Genomic DNA, 12,530 nt, shown 5'->3' with positions numbered 1-12,530 from the left:
GCTAAAAAGTTTGCAGCATTTATAAATAATTTCAGGTATCTCTACCTCTCTGTACACTGCAATAAGAGATTATAGACAATAACATAATGTTAGTTATTATTTATATTTTATAATCTACACATATCTCTTGCTTTCCAGGAAAATCAATAAATATTCTAAAGTTTTCTCTTCTTGTTTATTTTTCTTTTTAATTCCAAAACTTCTTGCAACCACCATAAATAACTTTAGACAGTCTGCAGAGGCATTTGGTGTTGTTGTTTTCTGCCCAGCTCTGTCAGTTGCAATTTTTGGAAACAAAACCCAATTGAATAGAGATACTCCCAAGCTGATATATTCTCCCATAGAAAACTCTGAGCTTATCTGATGTTCTATATCAATACTGACTGTTTATCTTCGTTAGGTTGTTTGTTGAGTTTTGGTTTGGTTTTGTTTGGGGTTTTTATTATTTCTGTTAGAAAAAATATGTTAAGATAACTGAGACACTAAACTTTACACAAGTTGGATTTGCAGTTAATGGCAGTTCTGTACATTGTGCATATACATGGGATTTACATGATTTACTTTGGGTTTTGTTAGAATGAGAGGTCTGGCTAGGGAAGATAGCATACTAAAATTAAATTATCTGGTAGATGGAAAACACATTCTCAAATACCATCCTTTATTCCTTTCTGTATGTTACTGCAGTTTTGTGCAGGGGTTTGGTGGCCTTATAAATTGATATTAATTTTTCCAGCAAACTATAAACTCAGCACATAAACCTCTTTATTTGCCTTTGCATTCAAAAACTCTGTCAGATATTACAAAGATAATACATAGAAACTAAACCAAATCCACAACCATCAGAGGAAAGTGACTTGGACGGGGACTCCAGGTTCCCTGAGCTCATACTTACTTTGCTGTCAAGATCTTTTTGTTCTCCAAACTCCTGAAATAATTAAGTCCTAACATGAGACTGCATTCTGCAGGGAACAGCCTACAGGCTCCAGAGGAATTAAACCACTACTTGTCAACTGCTGCTTGCAGAAATAACATTTGGGTCTGATGATAACAAATGCGGATGGAAATGCTAACATGGTACTAACTCTGCTGCCGACATGGTCTTTTCTTTGCGCACAGACACACATTCAGGAAGGCCCTGCAAGAGAAGTGTCCCTCTGAGCTGCATTACTTCTTCAGATACTTCTTCACAGATCAAGCTGTGATATATTTATTGCAAACCTTCCAGTCCCTTTGGGTATGTTATTGACATTGAAGGCATAAATGATACAGCATCTAAGTAAGGATATGAAAAACTTTCATTTAAAGCTTCTCAGAAGCAAAGCTAGTGTTTGAATTGCACACACAGGATTGGTTCATGTTTGTAGGGATTTATATGTGTGACAGAATGGAAAAATGCAATTTAATTTTATTTAACATCTCTCTCAAAATCCTAAAGACTGCTTTCAGATAAATTAGGTGCTGGTAAGTACAGTGGCTAAGTAGGCAAACATCTGTAAATCGATGGGTCCGGATGGAATGCACCCACGGGTGCTGAGGGAGCTGGCGGAGGTCATTGCTAGGCCACTTTCCATCATCTTTGGTAAGTCGTGGGAAATGGGCGAGGTGCCTGAGGATTGGCGGATGGCAAAGGTCACACCAATCTATAAGAAGGGCAAGAAGGAGGACCCGGGTAATTATAGACCGGTCAGCCTTACCTCCATCCCTGGAAAGGTGATGGAACAACTTATTCTTGACTCCATCACTAGGCATATCAAGGATGAGGGGGTCATTAAGAACAGCCAACATGGTTTTATGAGGGGGAAGTCATGTATGACCAACCTTATAGCCTTCTATGAGGAAGTGACTAGGTGGAGGGATGATGGTAGAGCGGTAGATGTAGTTTTTCTTGATTTCAGTAAGGCATTTGATACTGTCTCCCACAGCATCCTCATAGATAAGCTAAGGAAGTGTGGGCTTGACGATCAAGTAGTGAGGTGGATCGAGAACTGGTTGAAAGGAAGAAGGCAGAGAGTTGTGGTCAATGGCGCAGAATCTAGCTGGAGGTCTGTGACTAGTGGAGTTCCTCAGGGGTCGGTGCTGGGACCGGTGCTGTTTAATATTTTCATCAATGACCTGGATGAGGGAACTGAGTGCACCCTCAGCAAGTTTGCTGATGACACAAAACTGGGAGGAGTGGCTGACACACCAGAGGACTGTGCTGCCATTCAGCGAGACCTGGACAGGCTGGAGAGTTGGGCGGGGAGAAACTTGATGAAATTTAACAAGGGCAAGTGTAGAGTCTTGCATCTGGGGAAGAACAACCCCATGTACCAGTACAGGTTGGGGGTTGACCTGCTGGAAAGTAGTGAAGGGGAAAGGGACCTGGGGGTCCTGGTGGATAGGAGGATGACCATGAGCCAGCAATGTGCTCTTGTGGCCAAGAAGGCAAATGGCATCTTAGGGTGCATTAGAAAGGGAGTGGTTAGTAGGTCAAGAGAGGTTCTCCTCCCCCTCTACTCAGCCTTGGTGAGGCCGCATCTGGAATATTGTGTCCAGTTCTGGGCCCCTCAATTCAAGAAGGACAGGGAATTGCTTGAAGGAGTCCAGCGCAGAGCCACAAAGATGATTAAGGGAGTGGAACATCTCCCTTATGAGGAGAGGCTGAGGGAGCTGGGTCTCTTTAGCTTGGAGAAGAGGAGACTGAGGGGTGACCTCATCAATGTTTACAAATATGTGAAGGGTAGGTGTCAGGATGATGGAGCTAGGCTTTTTTCAGTGATATCCAGTGATAGGACAAGGGGCAATGGGTGTAAACTGGAGCATAGGAAGTTCCACGTTAACATCAGGAAGAACTTCTTTACTGTAAGAGTGACGGAGCACTGGAACAGGTTGCCCAGGGGGGTTGTGGAGTCTCCTACACTGGAGATATTCAAGGCCCGCCTGGACAAGTTCCTGTGTGATGTACTGTAGGTTACCCTGCTCTTGCAGGGGGGTTGGACTAGATGATCTTTTTAGGTCCCTTCCAACCCTTGGGATTCTGTGATTCTGTGATTCTGTGATTAACGGCCAAGCTTTAGTAACAGCCCCACACGTTGTATTATGTGTTAAGAAAGTGAATGTTAGTTAGAAAACTGGGGTTGCCCCTGTACCCTTTTCAAAAGTTCAGTGTGATCATTTATCTACAAAACACTGGAGCTCAGATAAAGAGTTGAAGGTCTCCTCTGAAAGCTGGTGCCTTTAGGCAACACCTGGTATATCACTGAAGTGTTTGTACTATTAGTCCGCTCCGGTCTCAGTGTGTTAATTCATGTCTTCCTGGTACACTGATCACTGAGTGAATGGCAACCTGTTGAGCAATCTTTTAACTCTGATCTTTGCATGCAGAGTGATCCATGAACAGCATAATGCAGGAAACGAAGCAGTAATCTGTAGTCTCCACTTCTCCATCAGCTTTTTGAATTTCATTACGTCAGCATCAATTGATTTCACAGAGTATGTGAAATCATGATTTTGGGTCACGTAACAGCTGGTCTTGTGCAACACATTAGAGCTTCCTGAAGCACAAACATAAGAAACAGGACACACAGTGTATGCTGAGCACACCACCCTAGGGATGTACATCCTGCAAAATGCAGCAGAAACTCAGAGAGTCAAGGTGCAATTTTGACATGTGCAGGGTGCTCCTGGGAGGCTGATAGCTCCTCTTCTCCCACTGAGCTTCAGGGCTGCCATGTATGGCCCATGACTAGAAATTAAAAGCACATGGGACCTTTAACTAATAGAACTTTGCACGCGAGTCCTAGAGGGGTATTTCCAGTTGGTAGCCATCCTTGGAGCATTATGACTTCATCTATATTGTGCTCCTAAACACTCCTAACTCTCCTCCTGAGAGTGAGGAAGCTGGGGAGGTCATTGATGCCATCACTGCAGACTTTCAGAGAACTCCTGAGCACTATGGGACCTTTACATCTTCACTGTACTTTGGCACTTGGGGAAGAGTGAGCTGAAAGACTTTTCACAATCAGAGGTACTAATTTTTATTGATGCTTAATGTCTTCATTGAAAGGGCAAAACCCAGGCTTTAGTTAGGGGAGAGCTTACATGCAAACAACTTTCTCACACTGGAAGTATAAGAAAACTCTATGATATTTTTTCACACCCTTTCTTAGCTCAGGAGCCTGCCCTCAGAGTACAAAGCCTTAGTTATGCCAACTTTATGAAGGGAGAAAAATACCAAGGACTTAGGGTCCTAATTGCACAGATCCGGATGCTGTGTTGTAACAAACCAATTCAGGGCACTGGTAAAATCTGCTTTCCAGCTAAATAAAATAGAATAAAATGAAAATAAAAATACCTCATCATATTTTGTGTTTAATATATAAAAAAGCCCCACAAAAAAAGCAAAACCCTATTTGAAGACTCAAGCATGGCCATTTTAATAACAGTATTAGTTGAAAGACACCATTTCTTGGATGAAGTACTGGAAATTATTTTACTGTTTTCAGTAAGAATAACTAACAGTGATGAGTAACTTCCTGGATAATAAGTGCATCGGGCAACGCACATTGTTTCTCAATCTGATAAACTATTAACAGGGAACTTCCCTTCTCCAGGGTTGTTGCTCTGCCCTGGGCTTTTGTCTCTTCAGAACAGGCAGACCTGTGTAATCTAGAGTCAAATGCTGAACAGTTAGTACCACCAGAGCAGTGTTTTTAATGAGAAAAGTAGTTAAATAAATGGAATGTCATTAAGACATAGGACTGTTTTGGAGATTATGCCAGAAGTATAACAGAAAGTTACTTTAAAATATTACTTGCTATACATTTATTTTTAATGCGTACAAAATTATACAAACAAATCACTTTGACTAGCTGAAGAAATGAGACTTTGCACACAGTTTCAAATCCCAGTAGTATTTCAACCTCTTGTTGTCTCTTGAGCTGTCAAAGAGGGATCTGGACAATGTCTTAGTGCCTCTGACTATTAAATCCTTAAGTGGCATGTGTAGATGCTCAAGAGAAGGGTCATTTGCAGACAAAAATGTTCAACTAAAAAAAAAAGGGGAATAAAGAAAAGGTGAAGCAGATCAGTGGTTTGAACAGTGCTGGGAAACCCCTGCCCTCAGTTCACTGGGTTTGTTCCAAGACTCAGTGTTCATTTAAACATGGTATGCAAAAAAAAGTGATGTGGCAAATATTCCTGTCATATTTTGTTTTTGACAATGTTTTGTTGTGTGTCTGTTTAGCCCAATGCAGTCAACATTCATTTCCAGACCTGCTGTACCATTCCTCCTGCAGCAGTCAGAAATCTAAAGATACATTAACCTAATAAGAGGCTGTGTGTTTCTTGCTTTGTGACTATAGTTGATTTTTACCATCCAGAAAGTATCATTTTTTAATGCAATTGGGCATATGCTAAGGCCTAGTTGTCTTCAGCACGATAGTAAGTACACACATAGTAACCTTCTGGGTCTTGCACCCATCCTCCTCATCCACCCCTTTTTTCTACTTAGCTGTAAATCTTCCATATAACAGCAGCTCATGCCAGAGTCACAATGTTATTAATGAACTAGGCAAGTTTAAATTCTAGTTCTTGCATTCTTCCCCAGGTGAAATGAAGATCATCACTTTCTCTGAAAATCAACCTTTAAGTGCTGTGGTTTAAGACCACAGTTCTGCAAAGTGCTGATTCACCAGTATCGAATAGTGGGAACTGGGAGAATCACTGAAGAAAACAAAAAGAACAAAAACAAGAGTTGAATATCAGAGTCCCTATACGTGCTGCTTTGGGTTGTTATTTGTTTCTCTGTTCTAAAGATGGGAGGCAGTTGGGCTCTTTGGTTTTCACAGTAGGAGCACCACTAAAATTGTATTTCTTAAAAGAAATTTCTTATTTCTATTTCTTAGCAAATGTAGAGAAACTTTGTGTACACATGGCAACACAGACAACAGGGCAGGACCTGCTGTGAGTCATTGCTGTCATTCTCATCAAAGTTCCCAGACAACAGGGCACAATCTGTTGAGAGTCATCACTTTCATTCTCAGTCAAAGTTCTTTATTTCTCAGCTTTGTGTCAGCCTCGATGTATCCTCCATGGTGACCACAATGATGATATAAGTATGCTGGTTTCACCCAAGAAATTTAGCACCTTTTTTTGAGGTGGAACTGAAACTCTTGGTAAGTAGAAACTTCCCAGCTATCCAGGGACAAGAGTCAAATTGCTCAAGCTTTTGGGCTTTACACAGCTGCAAGGAAGACCAGCTTCGGGGAAGGACAATTAAAGTTATTGTATGACAGGTTATTTCTTATTGCATTGTAATTAAATGCAACATCAGCACCTGGAAGCAACACTATAAACTAGATAGCATGGGATGAAAGAGACTAGGTTATTATTTTCAGCCTAGATAATTAATGTTCCCCAGGTATCAGATTCCCATGAGATGCCAAATAAAGTAATATGTTAATTGATGTTCATATCCTCTCTCTTTTTTTCAGGAAGTTCAAAATAGCTCTACAGGACAGAGTCAGATGGGGTGCAACCTTAACAATTATTACAGACAAGGCAAAAGGGCCTTAGATGATTGTAAAATATTGAAGGAACAGAGTTGTTTAGATTTCTTGCAGCAAGCATAGCATTAGGACTCTTATGGTATCTAGTGCTGAATGGTTTTGCATATCATGACATCTACATCTAAACCAACAGCGTTAATATTAACAATGGCAGCTGCTCCAATGTAATCTAAAGCACATATAAAAACCAAATTAAAGGATGAAAGGTGGCTCCACCATCTTTCAATGCTATAGACCTGTGGGAATAAAAAAGGCATAAAACCAATCTTTAGCAGCTTTTTACTGTGCATGCCTTGAGGGTACAATTAATTCCCTGTTTTGGGGGGAGAGGGCAAAGAAAAACCTATCTATAGTTTTACTTGAACAAGTACATCCAAATTCTTTGCCTCTGGAAATATCCTTGCAGAAAAGAGCAGTGTGAAGGCTACTTTAGCAAATGGGAAACCTCAGGAAATAATGTAAATGCGTTTTCTACATACTGAAATTGAATCACCTCAAACAATGTGACCAGAATGCATTGACAGGGCAAAGAATTGTAGACAGCTAAACTTCAACTTTGGTTCCTAACTTTAGACCAAATGGGGTCCTGCAGAAGGTACATCACAGCTGCCAATCCGTACAAATACCTTGCTGCAGCAAAAGGCTTTCCATGTCCCACTGCAATTAGCAGACGGTTTTCCTTTAAGTTGAATAGGAATTTGATAAAGAACAAGAAAATACTTAGAGGTGAACTCTAGAGAAGGAAGTCATAAATACCTCAATTCACTAGACTCCAGTTTGGTACTAAGCCTGTATTGGGCGCATAAGAATAAGCTTTTGCAGAACAAACTCTGACATAATGCCTGGAGAGGCACCAAAGCCAGGCAACAGGAAATGTTGAGCACTGAATTCTAGACTTCCCTAGAGTTATGTTGTATTCATATCCCTTACCTAGGTTGGGGTGACATATAAAGGAGAAAAAACAAGTAAAGAAAGAAATGTGTGAATAGGACTTCAAAGTAAGGCTTACTTGGAAGGAGAATGCTAGACGTCTCTCCTTGGATTAACATAAAATAGCAAGCTATTAATCAGAGCAGGCTGAAATATTCACCTCTCCCCTTCCAGGCAAGTTCTGAAACCTCAAGGCCAACAGTTTAATAAGTATTTAATTATTTCATTCCAAATTGAAGAGTTTCAACAGAAATACTGGGATGCTCCTCCCATACCAGGTTGCCCCAGGGCACCTTTTGGATACAGCTTTTAAATTAGAATTCTGCTGCACAAAGGGAAGAAAACCCCAGATTTTTCAAGTCCCAGAGGGTTTATTTGACTGCTGAGGTGTGAGGCAAAGGCATTAAAGCAGAACAAAAGGCAGTGTGCTAAGAACAGTCAATAAATCCATGAATCTTCAGATATAAACTTTTCATGACATACAGAGCTGACTGAAATATGGGGACCATCATCCCAAAGGCTCCATTGAGACTTCTTGTGGAACAGAGTTGTGAATAGAAATTGGTTTAGCTCTGCTTCCTTCTGGGAGGAGCTGGTATTTTTGTTTGGTTGTTACTGCTTTTAAACCATTTCTGTTTGTAGCTGTTTTTAAACTCTCAGCCATCATTTTGTTTTCTTCTCAGAGCTTTATTTGTTTTTGCAGATGGTCAGTATAGATTAATGAGTGAGGTCATCATTGCCAGAATTTCTTTTCACCTCCTGTCATTCTGTTGTCTTGGTTTTGACTTGTTATCTACAAGATCCTCATGTTCTGCAGCTATCTTGCACAATTTAAAGAATAGTAAAGAAAGTCAGGATGAGGTTTCTAAGGGAGTTCTTGCAATCATCTCACAGAAAAAAGTCAGAATCTTTGGTTTGGAAACTACCCAGTGGAATTGTTTATATCCAGAATATTCCCAACAAGTATTTGTCTTTAACTGGGTTTTAAAAACTTCTCCTGAAAGAAACTCATAGCCTTTCAGGAGCTTGCCAGAGTGACAAAGAGACTGGAAAGTAGGGATTCTTAGAGGAGTCTGATTTCAGAAGATACATGCTCAGGCTTCCATAGAAATCACAGGCTTCATTTTAGGCCCTGCTCAGCTATCCAGTGGTTTTACAGAATCACCAGTTTAACAAACTACATGTGTAAACGAATTTGCTGTTGACTTAGATTGCATGGGCTACAGGTGAAGAAAACACTCACAAGATCAGCAAGTCACAAGCCGGTGAATTGAGGGTTTGGAGTTAGCACTCAGTTCATTCTTCACTCTGACTTCTTTCTACAGTTTCTGGCTTTTGCTGGGGCATGATGGCAGGGGTGAGGCAAGTTCCCTCTTTATGACTCTTCTTGATTGTTTTTGTTGTGATTTGATGGGAGTGTCACAAAAGTGTGTTTTGAGGAAGAGGCCAAAGAAAAATTCTCAATAAAATGAGAACTGGATGAAAATATTGAGAGCTGAGTAATAATAGGAGGATACAAGGTTATGTTTTTTACTGAGCACTGAAGAAGCATATTGAAGAGAACAGACCTTGACTGTAGTCTCCATGTGGCCTCTAATGTCATGGTAATCGTGTCACCATTGCTAACCACTGTTTACCCATACTACTAGCAATAGTACTATCCTCCAGCAATAAAACAGGCACCCAATTCATCAGGAAATGAGAAGGTTACAAGGAAAAGTACACAGTGAGTTTCCCTTAAGTCCATTGGGCATGCATGCCCAAGCCTCGGAACACTGGCCAAAGAGGAAAGGGACCTACTCAAAGAATAGGTGCCCTGATGGTTTTAGGTGAAAAAAGAGTATTTCTGAGAGCGGGATGCTCTCATACTGGAAAGCAGCAGCAGCTCCAGCATGATAAAAAGAGAAAAAGGACTGAGAATTGGGCGCTTTGTAAATGTAAAGAATTTAAAATCAGTAACTTACACAGAGTAAGTAACTGGGCACAAAGGAAGGGTACGAAAAAGAGGGAAGGGGACTAGGAAGTCTCCCAAACAACAGGAGACTGAAGAAAGATAAAACAGTATTGTAGGCTTCAGTGTGTTGTACCAGGCCTTAAATAAAATGAAAGACCTGCATCTAGTACAGAAATTGAAAAAAAGTCATAGAAAGGGATTTCTAGAATGGCTGATTTGAATAATGAGGAAGATAAAGGTCACTGTGTATCAGTTTAAGTGGTGCCTTTGGTACACACAGGATGATGAGGAAAGATGCTGCTGTGACTTTTGCGTGAGCCATTTTTATCCCGGATTATTTCTTATTCAGATCTCAGAAATATCAGGGGAGTTCTCTCATCTACTCTTTGTTTCTCTCCGTAGAGTACTACAGCCAACAAAACAAGCTACTGTAAGCTGTAGGTACCGAGCCAAAGTTCTGTAGCTGCTTTGTTTTTTACATTGTTATGTGACATCTTCCAACATATGTAAAGTACTAGAGACAGTTGTCCAGCTGGAAACTTGCTCTTCTCAGCTAAAATAAAACAGCTAATTGACTTGGTGAATGAGTGTCTGTGGATTTCAAGGGCTGGTGGCTGGGGCATCCTGCCAGGCACAAACAGCTTGCACAGGAAGAATATTATCTGTAAGAAGTAAATGCAAATTCTTTATTGTTGGTTATGGACTCATTTTTGGAGAGGAAAAGTCGTCAATGTTCAGAGCAGCACCTACTGCCTCTTTCGTGGTATTGGAAGATAGGTAGGGTAAATTCAGTGTTTCTGTGTAATGTTCATTTTGATGACAGTTACTGAAGTTGGAGAAGTTGAGTTAACTGGAGTTTATTCATGGTACTGAAAAAATTTGCTTTCCCAGGGTCTGAACTTTCTGAAAAAGATCCAAGAATTTTAAATTATTAACAAGCACTGTTAAAGAGCATCCCGTTCCTAAGAGTCAAACCTAGGCTTTCCAGATAAAGTGGAATGTTGGGCAAAGAAAAACAACAAATTTCCTGACTACTCTGTAAAATTGAAGCAGAAGAACCATTTTGGGTTGCTGAACAATTGTAGGAACCACACTGGAAAATTTCATTTTATGTCTGACAAAGTTAGCCCAAAGTCCCTGTGATCCAAAGTTCTAAACCTTCAAATACTGTTTTTTTATATGTCAGAATTACATCAGAAGATTACTAAATGAAGAATTGTTTCCTGAACTCCTCACCACCCAAAATTGAAATGACAAAACACATTTATCTGACCAATATTCAGGTTTTGCATTAATGATAAGGGAAAACAGAAATTAACTTGTGAAATGCTTCAGGTCACGAGGCCTTACGCGTATTCTCGAAGAAAAAAACAAGAAAAAACAGCTAAAAGTGGTTTTGAGTCTCCTGAAGAGCACAGCCTGTCAGATCCAGTAGATCACTTGATCGTGTATCTAATTTGAACCATGTACAAAGGCCTGCTAACTTCATTAGCATTTGGAGTTAATCAGGAGTTATTCTTAAAGCTACCACTTCATACTAAACTAAACTGGTGAACATGCATTTCAGACACATTAATTCCTTTTGCCTCCATGAACAAAAACATCTAACTTCTTTGATATACTTGTAAGGAATGTGTTTCTTTAGAAAATCAAGCTGTGATTTTAAAGTGGAACCTTGTTTAAAAAACAGGAGGAGGAAAAAAGCACTTTCACTAAGGAAATAGCTTGAATTTGTGATCCAAGAGCCTGGCATTGTAAACAACTTTAAAGTAATGTTTCTTAGGTGAGCTCAAATGAATGATTTCCAGTGAGTTCTCTGAGGATGACTTGTTTTATTTGAAGCCTTTTTCATTTCAGAATTTCTTGTCCCTTCTAAACTGCGGAAATGAGCCTTTCTTGAAATGTTTTTCAAAATAGCAGGGTTAAATACAGACCAGCGAGTTCCCATCTCAGTCCTTCACATCTTTCTTGCTAGCTACAAGCAGTAATTTCTTGTGTGTACAAAACACAAAGTCTGTTGCAATCTTTCTTGAGCAACATAAGCCTTACTAAAACAGGCACTAAAAATACTGGCAACACTAACATAGAAAAAAAAAAAAAAAGGAAATAATAGAAAGAAACCAATCATTTAACAGTAGCTTCAATCTGAATCCAGTTACCGAAAGGGTAGAAAAGTAATTGTTTTTATGGTAAAATAAGAAGCTTCAGGGATTTTATGTCTCAAAAAGGAATGAGAAGAAATGTACATATAAAGGCACTCTCTTTTGTCATAGTTTAGCTTCATCTGCTTCTGACCCACATGGCATAACACTATGTTACACGAAAAAGGCTGTTTTCTCTTGCTCTAATATTCCCAGACATACGTTGTTTCCACTGATGCAAAAAAAAAAAAAAAAAAGGAAAGGAAGAAAAGTCAGGAGGAAAAACCCAATTACTCACATCTACAATTATCCAGGCAAGGAGCTAACAATTAAACAAGAAATGCAGCCTCAGTTGTCCAGCATCAGACCCTTACCTTCAGGCTGTGGGGCCGTTTGTATGAGGGAAACGGAACACCTCCTGCACCCCTCTCAGAACACTGAGAGGAAAGCACTTGATTTGACACATGCACTGCAAATTCCTCTGATCCACTGAACACTGCCCACTGTCAGGCTGTGTCTCCTCTTAGGGCTCACCCCAGCCTTTTCTTTAGGACTGCCGTGAGCAGTGCAAGGAAGGAGCTCCTCTGGATCTTTCTTTGGTTTGGATAGATCATGGCATTCTAACCTTAACTTTCTTGTTGAAAGGAGTTTGTGGCTGCTGCTGCTGCTTGGAGGCTAATTGCCCATTATTTCAGTTATAATGAAATTGGCTTTACCCTGATTTCATTTACAGTCAGAAGGCCAAAAAAAGCTCTTTGAAAGTCTCAAAGAATAAAAAAATTGGTAAGTAGAAGCCTTCTCTACAGAAAAAAAAAAAAAAAAACAAACAAATCCTAAAGAAAGAAACTAGCTAAAAGCTGTAAGAACCTGAAATACAAAGATGAGGACAGAATTTTATTTGCCTTCTGGATTCTGCTTTTTAAAGGAGCATTCTGCATTATAGAGCTTTTGCTTCAG

At 40.0% G+C, this 12,530-nt stretch overlaps 2 long non-coding RNA genes across 2 annotated transcripts in view; both read right to left on the bottom strand.

Annotated features, from left to right (window-relative positions):
- The window catches only part of LOC136014832 (uncharacterized), a 172,045-nt gene that overhangs the window by 47,730 nt on the left and 111,785 nt on the right, over nt 1–12,530 (bottom strand). The window lies entirely within an intron of this gene.
- On the bottom strand, nt 7,676–12,049 carry LOC136014831 (uncharacterized). Its single transcript, XR_010612894.1, has 2 exons — nt 11,948–12,049; nt 7,676–10,335 (listed from the first exon to the last, which is right to left on the bottom strand). It is a non-coding gene; the product is annotated as an uncharacterized LOC136014831 (long non-coding RNA).

Source organism: Lathamus discolor, chromosome 5 (assembly GCF_037157495.1).
Source record: "Lathamus discolor isolate bLatDis1 chromosome 5, bLatDis1.hap1, whole genome shotgun sequence".
NCBI classification, from domain to species: domain Eukaryota; kingdom Metazoa; phylum Chordata; class Aves; order Psittaciformes; family Psittacidae; genus Lathamus; species Lathamus discolor.
The sequence above is the reverse complement of the archived record's forward strand: the minus strand, read 5'-3'. Positions and strand labels throughout refer to the sequence as shown.